This window comes from Populus trichocarpa, chromosome 13, assembly GCF_000002775.5.
Source record: "Populus trichocarpa isolate Nisqually-1 chromosome 13, P.trichocarpa_v4.1, whole genome shotgun sequence".
NCBI lineage: Eukaryota > Viridiplantae > Streptophyta > Magnoliopsida > Malpighiales > Salicaceae > Populus > Populus trichocarpa.
Genome location: NC_037297.2, coordinates 14,244,048 through 14,253,873, shown reverse-complemented (window position 1 = coordinate 14,253,873; position 9,826 = coordinate 14,244,048). Strand labels below are relative to the sequence as shown.

The following is a 9,826-nucleotide window of genomic DNA, read 5'->3' as shown; positions in this document are numbered from 1 at the left end:
TGCGTTTTAAAAGCGCTTTTGAAAAAAATTAATTTTTTTTTATTTTTTTTATTTTCTTCAAATTTATATGTTTTGGTGTTTTTAGATTATTTTGATGCGCTAATATCAAAAATGATTTTTAAAAAAATAAAAAAACATTATTTTAATATATTTCTGAGTAAAAAACATTTTAAAAAGCAACCGCAACCACACTCCCAAACAGGCGGGAAAATACCTTTTAGGCTAAAACCAAAAGAAAGGAAAAGAAAACAAAGATATTTATACACATCTTGGTACAAATTCGAGGAAGGAAATGTAACAATGCATGTATAAAGATATAAATTTGTAGACAGTGAAAGCACATTCCAGATCGTTTTCGCAATAAAACAAGGAGTTTAAAAGGAGTGGCACAATTGGCTGTGTTGATTTAGACCTTGCAGAAGCAAAGACAACTTGCATTTAATCATTGAATTCAAGTGTACACTAATTCATGTTCAGTAATGTACACAGCTCAAATCAAGTTTGGTTGATGACAATGATTGAAAAGTTTTGGCAAAATCGGTTGCTCTGGTTAGTTATTTTGAGGTCATGTTAGGTTTCTTTTTTAGCTTGAAGTTGAGGCTGAGGTGAAACTGTAGCATAGACTATGATGGTGAAGTGGCCTAATGATGCGCTCTGGAGGGCAGGGGTGCAGGAGCTGGATGTGCAAGGAAGGTAGGAACATCGTCACCGGGCATGATGACCAATACCTCTTCCGCATAAACTGTCATCTGCATATGAAACAAGAAGTCAGCAAAGAAAACATGTACAAGCAATCAAAGATTGCTGCAAATTTAGCACTAACTAGATACAAGTAAAATTGAAGAATCACTCTTCAGGCATCATATATTTTCAATCATTAGAACAACGAAACAAGATATTAGCGGAAGGTCTCCTATGCAAGTTCCAAGACATACTTTAATGTAATAAGTATAGGAGTTTTCCAACCATGGAAAGTGTAACAGGTCCAGCAACTAACGCAGGTTACTATTTTCAAAGGAATTCAAGCAGGGAGAAGCTGCAAATAGAAGCAATGCAAGAAGAGACAAAAGGGTTTACTTTAATCATTCTTAAGATACAAGTATAAAGACATGAAATAGTGGAGTAGAATGATTTCTTAACAAGCATGAATACCTACCACATTATCCCCATTGATTTACTTTTCCATAAATCAAGGGTCTCGATTAATTAATAATCAAATTACTGTGTTAACATCTAGTGTGGAAAAAATGTGATATCATTGAAACAAGTTGATATATGAAAGGTAAATAATTAGCTAGCTATGCCAAGATACTGTCTTGGACCACCAATCGAACAAGGCAAAAGAAAGCTGGTCTACCATGTCTTCGTTGTAGAAGGAAAGGAGCAATGAGACATGGCAAACCAATAGGCACATAATATAGATATCAGGCATATTTCTAAAGACATTTTCTCACTTGCAGCATCACATCAGGTGAATATGATAATATGCTGGCCTACTGTAAGTTGAAGCTAAACAACAAATCCAGAAGAGAAAAACTTGGCCATTGTGTCTAGACATGTTTAGGTGCTTAAAATGGCATAGGACAAATCTCGGGATGGCGAAAATAGGAGATTGTCAATGATAAATATTTTTCTTTGACAGCTTCGGGCCACCCTAATCTCTAAAGACCTTCTAACAAGGCTTCACACAACTCACCATGCATATAAGAATTTCATACATCATTTGTTATGTTCTTCTCTGTAAATAAACAAAGCAAGATCATTTTCTTACACGATTCAATCTTCAGCACTCATTGATACTATAATGGTGTGAAGCAATAAAGACAAAAATCACATGCTGGTAAGATATAATGGACCCTTTAGCCTGATAAACTAGCATGGATAAGCACATTCATGTAATTACTGTCTTCCCATGTGTGCTTTAAACATAATTAACCACGCAGAAAGAGCATCAGATTGTTTAATAGACACCTAAATTGATTAATAATACAGTAGACAGAGCTATATCAGAATAATAACACAGCCATATCAACAACATTGGCTGCTCATAAATAACAAATCTAGAGGATTAGATTTGGACTTTGGTATAGTAGATTTGAAGCATAAACATGATTGTTTCTAGCCAAGATGACTGCCTTGTACAAAATGAAGTAAGCAAAAGGTTCACCAAAGAATGTTAATTGTATCAAATCCTCTATAATGAACACATGAACAGGAAAGCAATACCTTGTTTGTTGTAAATAACAAATAAGAATGGTATAAAAAGTAATAATATTATAAGACTCAAATGACAATACATATGCATTAGGATAATAATATCTATTATTCTAATATGTTTACAATCAAATGAGATTGCGTTAAAGAGCCGTCGTAATATTATATTATAATGCAAATGATGAATTATTTAACATAATTCCGCCCACTACAAAAGCTCCCATATAATTCCATTAATCTTCCAAATTTGCATGATATGTCCATAAATTAAGCCACTGAACTTCAATTAGCTAAAGCTTAATTTTAAATTTTCATAATGGTCATCTTTAATCATAATCTAAAATCACATATGCCAAATGCAATCATGGATTTGAAAACCACTCACTGAGACTAGGAACTAAAGATAATTTACTACTTGAGGTTAAGTTCAACTAAAATGAAAACTTACCGGCAGGCTAAATAGTAATTGGAAGGTAATTACATAACGAAAACCAATGGCTCCTACCACTGAGTGGAAGAGAAAAATCCCAGGTATCAAAAGTTGAAAGGGATCATTCAATCAGCAGGAACCTGAAGGACATGCCAACATATTGGCAGTCCTCATATAGATAGAGCTATCAATTGGACGGTGCATATGCATATCAATAGGTCCCAGCTATCGCCCTCTTTGTCTCATGTGACTTGGTATAATATTCTTTCAAACAGGAACTCCCTCAAATGCTGATGAAATAAGGAACAAGAAGAAATTGATACTTTATCTATGCATAAAGACTTAATCTTTCATGTTAATCACTGTCAAAAGAAGTAAATATATACAGAATTTGAGAGCTTAAACATTGATAAAAGATATCTCAATGGTTACTACAATAAACCAAAACCAAAAAGTGATTTCAGAAAGACAAGTTCAAGAAAGCATAAAAAAGAAAAAGCTTTCAACACATACACACAAAAATTGCAATTTGCATAATGGCCAGTCAAACTGCCAAAGATTAATTATCATTACAAACAAAAAAAAAGCAAAAAGAGCAGTCACAATCATGCTTGCAGGTATACTCATTACACTTTGCAGGTCATCCCAAAAAGAATCAAGACATAAACAGAACAAGAAAAGGAACGAAAAATCAATGCTTCTTTTGTAACTACAATAATTAATTTCCAATCTCTTAATTAATAAAAAAAAACAGAAAAAAAAGAAAATAGCATCCCTTCCTTCTCAAAATCCAAAAACAAAAATGTAATCAAATTGTGTGTGTGTGTGTGTGAGAGAGAGAGTACTTTTGGAGATGGAAAATCAAGCTTTCCTTGGAAAACAACTTGTGCTTCAAAATCATTAGGAGAAGAACTGCCATTAGCACCAGCTGAGGAAGACAATGATCTTGGCCTTAAGAACCTTCTAAATATGGCTATTACAAGGAACATGGATATTAATATAGCATTCATTGAATTATCAAAATGCCTCCAATGATAATCTCTTTCTAAATTCAAGGGCACCACTGATGTTGGTGGTGGTGACACTACTGTATCCCAACTATCTCCTACACCCATTAGAACCAAAATGTTAAGTGAAATTCACTCTTTCTCTACCTTCTCCTCTCTCATTGAAGAAAGAGAGAAACTAAAGCAAACTCAGTTGCCTGTTTCTTTCAGGGTGTCATAGGGTTTTAACACTTGCTTTGTTAAGCATGGAAATGGGTTTGTAGCTAGTAAAGATTGTAGAGAATTGTTTAAGGGAAGAACTTTCGGAGAGAAAGAGAGAGGAAAGTTCTTTATGAGTACAAAGATCAAGCCTTTTTATGATAGTAAGAATGGACTCGTGCTTCTACAGAAAAGTTTTATTACAGTTAGTGGACACACGGGGAGAGAGGTAGAGTTACAATTTTTTTTAAAAAAAAATTATTTGAAAATATATTATAATAATATATATTTTATTTTAAAAACTTAATTTTAATACCAGCATATTAAATCTAAAAACACTAAAAAAATTAAAAATATTCAAGAATTTTTAAAAGAACAGCGTGACCACAAAAAAAAAATCAAGCACATAGGTCTTAGCTTTTAAAAAACCCACGCGCTTAACCTTGCCAAGCCAAGCCCATGCTTTTAACAAATTATTTTTAATACCAGCATATTAAATCTAAAAACACTAAAAAAATTAATAAAATTAAAGAATTTTTAAAAGAACAGTGTGACCACCAAAAAAAAAATCAAGCACATAGGTCTTAGCTTTTAAAAAACCCACGCGCTTAACCTTGCCAAGCCAAACCCGTGCTTGTAAAAAATTATGTTTAATACAAGCATATTAAATCTAAAAACACTAAAAAAATTTTAAAAATTCAAGAATTTTTAAAAAAACAGTATGACCACAAAAAAAAAAAAATCAAGCACATAGGTCTTAACTTTTAAAAAACCCACGCGCTTGACCTTGCCAAGCCAAGCCCATGCCTTTTATTTTCTTAGGAGCAAACCACATGGTGTCCACTTTTATTTTTCTAAACAATTGACATGTCACTTGTGATGGCAAACCACCTATAGCCTACTAGGCCTCTTATCTAGAATTTGATCATCACTGTGGTGACAAAAATTAATAAGGTTTAGCCTAAAAATTTATTTGCAGTCTATTTTCTTCCAAAATACCTAATAAACACTATAAAAACCTTCACAAGTCATCTACCAACGCGGACGACTAGTAAAAATATGGTTTGATTTTAGAAAAAAAATTCAAGATGACATATTTTTTTGATTATTGAAATGGTGATATATTGAATCGGATCATGTTACGTGGCTTCACCCATGACCCGAATCTTAGACTTTACTGGGTTTAACATGTTTTTTTTAAAAAATATTTCTTACTTAATGATATGATAATAAAAATAAATATTTGAAAAATTATATATCAAATAAATAGCAATATGTTTGTTCGATAATGCAATAACCTCATAAAAAAACTAAAACAAATTATGAAAACTAATTTAAAATTAATAAAAATATTGAATGATAAAATTAAAAAAATAAAAAATAAAAAATGAAACTCAAAACAAAAACAAGGAAAAATAGAGGGGCCAACCACTTAACTATTCATGTGATCAATGAAAGAGATGATTTCCTAGGCTTCTTTTAGTTTTTAGTTAACATATAGTCCTCGTATTATAGATGATGGCACATTTTAATATATAAAAACCGTTTATTATCTTGTGATGAAAGTAGCTCTAATATACCTTCATAACCATTAAGATAATATATATATATATCATTGCCCGTGTAACGCCACGAGTTATAATAGATTTTTTTGTTGGATGTAAATATTTTGGAGTTGTTAATATATTTTTTAATAGAACAAAAATCAAACTATATGAGGATTAATCTTTCATGATCTAGTTGATTTGATAAGTTTAAAGACAATCCGGACTACTAATATAAATATTTGACTAATAAAATTAAGATAATATTTTTTTTATTATTTCGACTTGGATCAACTTAGGTTAATTAGTCAAATCCATTACCCAGGCCATAAGACCCCGATAACCTTATAGAAATCAAATATTTTTTTTATTGAACTCAATTCTCAATCAACTCAATGTTGAATGATAAAATTGAAAAAAAAATTCAACTAAAAAACTGAGTCAAGTCAACCCCGATTAACTTGTCAAATTTGGATTATAAAATCAGGATAACCTCATACAAAGAAAATTGAAATCAAATTATGAAGATCAACTCCCAATAAATTCAATATTAAATGATAAAATAAAAAAAAATCAACACAAAAAACCACTTGAGTCAACCGATCAAACTCGTGACTCACGTCATGAGATCAAAATAACTTCATAAAACGCAAACTGAAACAAATGTGTAGCCTAATCACCAATCAACTCAATATTGATGGATAAAATTGAAAAAAAAATTCAACTAAAAAAGAACAAAAAAATCCAAGTTAATTGGCCTAACCTGCAACTCGGATAATAAGACCACAATAATTCTATAGAAAGCAAATAAAAAATATTATGAAGTCTAATTTTCAATCAACCCAATATTAAAGTATTAAATTAAAAAGAAAATCAAATAAAAAAGAAAAAAATGACATAGTTAACCCAAGTTAGCCTACCAAACCTGGTCAAGAGACCAAAATAACTTCATAAAAAACAAATAAAATCTTTTTATAAAGTTTAATTCTCAATGAACTCAATATTAAAGGATGAATCTGAAAAACAAAATCAATTAAAAAATATTATAAAGCCTAATTTTTAATCAACCAAATATTAAAGTATTAAATTAAAAAGAAAATCAAATAAAAAAGAAACAAAATGACCCAAGTTAACCTGTCAAACCCGGTCAGGATACCAGGATATCTCCATAGAAAATAAATAAAATCTTTTTATAAAGTTTAATTCTCAATAAACTTAATATTAAAGGATGAATTTGAAAAAAAAAATTAATTTAAAAAGAACCAAAAAAACCTGAGTAAACACGTTTAACCGACAAAACTCACAACCCGGGTTACGAGATTGAAATAATTTTATAGCAAAAAAATAAAATAAATTATGAAGTCTAATACCTAATAAATCTAATATTAAAGAATAAAATTAAAAAAAAAACTAAGTTTAAATTTTTTTAAAAAATCCTCAAAAACTTTAAGAATCAAAGTAAAAAAATTCTAAACATTTCACTGCATTGCTAGAATGAAATGCCTTTTTTTTAAACATATGTTAATAATAATAATAATAATTAATACCAACACACACACACATGTCTCTCTTTTAGTTTTTTTTATTATTGTAATAACAATTATTTTTTAAATATTTTTTATTTACAAATATATCAAAATAATATATTTTGTTTATTTTTTTAAATTCATTTTTAATATCAACACATTAAATAAAATCTTTTTATAAAGTTTAATTCTCAATAAACTTAATATTAAAGGATGAATTTGAAAAAAAAATTAATTTAAAAAGAACCAAAAAAACCTGAGTAAACACGTTTAACCGACAAAACTCACAACCCGGGTTACGAGATTGAAATAATTTTATAGCAAAAAAATAAAATAAATTATGAAGTCTAATACCTAATAAATCTAATATTAAAGAATAAAATTAAAAAAAAACTAAGTTTAAATTTTTTTAAAAAATCCTCAAAAACTTTAAGAATCAAAGTAAAAAAATTCTAAACATTTCACTGCATTGCTAGAATGAAATGCCTTTTTTTTAAACATATGTTAATAATAATAATAATAATTAATACCAACACACACACACATGTCTCTCTTTTAGTTTTTTTTATTATTGTAATAACAATTATTTTTTAAATATTTTTTATTTACAAATATATCAAAATAATATATTTTGTTTATTTTTTTAAATTCATTTTTAATATCAACACATCAAAATACATAAAAAAATTTAATTTGAATTTTTTTTAAATGTTTTTTAAAAATACTTTTAAAACAAAAAAACAAATAAACTTTTAATTTTACTTTGATGAAAAATTAGTACTGTTTATTGATGAATGCTAAGACTCCTCGGGTAATGTTTCGTCGTTAAATCTTTTTGAAGCACAGAATCAAATGGATTGAAGAAAGTAAAAGCAATTAATTAACTAATAATCCATTTTAAATAATTTGAGGAGTTTTGTTATTAGCCGAGGAGGTGATTTGTTAATGGAGAAAAAATTAGATTCACATCACTTAAAATTTCTAATTTTATTTTTTTAATTAGAAATTAACATGTTGTTTACTTTTTTTAAATCACTTTAATTATTTATATATATAACAACTCTGGTGAAGTAACAATTTAATATAACAGTGTAAATTCTTAATTATTTTGTGTTCTTGGTTTAAATAATAAGTGATTTTATTTTATTTTCTTATATTATATTTTAGATTTCAAATTAAAAAACAGGGAAATATTGATAAATTCAAGAATAAATTACCTGTTAAGAAATAGCACAAATCATAAAATGGCAAATATAACTGTTATAACCTGACTTAATCTTAAATAGTAAAGAGCTGAGGATCAAATGATCATATATTCTTCATTACTTGCAAATATAAATAACACAAAAAATAACTAACCAAATTAAAAAAAATCATCAATTTATGAAATCTAGCTAAAAGCATAGCAATATTATTGAACCCGATTTATTTTAAAAAATTAATATGAAACTCGATCAACCAGAAATTTAATTCAAGCTAATATTTTTTTAAAAAATCAGGTGAAAATTAAAATAATCAATCTAAGATGAATCCATAACTCAACTTAATCTAATTAAAATTTGATTTAATTTTAATTTTTTTAATAATATTTTTTTAACTTTTTTAAAAATTAAAACGATATTATTTTAAATTAATCCCCGTCATCCCAATTCAGCGAGTTTATGTTTTATAAATTTGATATTAAGCATTAAGCATTAAGCATTAAGCACCACCAAAACATTCACATGTACGGACATTGATAAGCTATTATCCTGTGCATTTGCTACAGTAAATGAAGGATAATAAACACAACTCCCAGCTTCACGTGCCTCTCGTGTCACAGATCCCAGAGCTGTGGTCTCACACTAGAACCACGTGGCAAAACAGCAAGAACCCGATCCTTCCCAAGAACCGAGATGATCATCACAATAATTTTAAATCAGGGCCGTCGTTTACTTAGAATGTCAAAGTAGAAGTCAATGGCATTTGCACCGGCGTGTGTGGTGAGGCTTGACAGGTTGTGGGACCGAGTCACAGGTGGCACGTGCAAATTTGGGCCTCACGTGAAGGACTCTCTTACTGATTTATTTTGCTGAGACTTTCTCTTCTTTAGATGATATTTTACAGAACAAGTTGTGGAATGGGCTGTATGATCCTTTGATTCTCAACAGCTTGGGCCCACTTTTGTTCATGTTTCATGAGAAATGGCCCACTTGGTGGGGCCATCCATTACAAGTTACTAGAGATTGTTCGATTCTTTTCATACATATATTGCTTTCGTTACTGCATTTCAGAGCCAAATAAGTTGATAACAAGAGCTCATACTTGATTAGGTGGCACATCTGATTGCCACATCCCTACCACAGGATCCCACTTGTCACGCTCAGAGTTGTACACCTCGGCAGAACACGGTCCAATGTGTGCCGTGACACCCTTTACTACCGTCTCCTTTCTCAGCAAATACCCTACCACATGGATTTTTCCTTGCCATGTCACCCCAACGCATTTGCACCTCATCGTGCTCTTCTTAGGCAATGCTTTCCACTCGTCATGTGTCGGGTCATACACCTCAGCCGACAAAATCCCACGTGGACAAGCGAACGAACTTTTCCTGCAGACACGTAGACTTTGAATATGTGCTTTATATTATAGGACTTAAATTGTGCTCTTCTTAGGCAATATTTTTAAGAAGAAATTGATATGGCTTAAAATGAAATTAACCCTAAGATAAAAATATAGATTGGAGTCCACTGGCCCAAAAATCAAGGCCCATGAGCCTCTTAATGGTTTATTTGGATCATGGATAAGTAGGCCCATATTTATTTCTGGTTATCTTTGTTTGTATTCTGTTTTATAGTTAATGTATCTGTGGTTCCATTAACAGTAAAACCCTAGCACCAAGAATAAAAAAAATCTCTTGAAAAAACC

The 9,826-nt window shown here is 29.9% G+C and overlaps 1 long non-coding RNA gene across 1 annotated transcript; it reads right to left on the bottom strand.

Annotated features, from left to right (window-relative positions):
* Positions 1-401: 401 nt before the first annotated feature.
* On the bottom strand, positions 402-3,386 carry LOC112323754 (uncharacterized). Its single transcript, XR_002977211.2, has 2 exons — positions 2,720-3,386; positions 402-749 (listed from the first exon to the last, which is right to left on the bottom strand). It is a non-coding gene; the product is annotated as an uncharacterized LOC112323754 (long non-coding RNA).
* Positions 3,387-9,826: the final 6,440 nt, after the last annotated feature.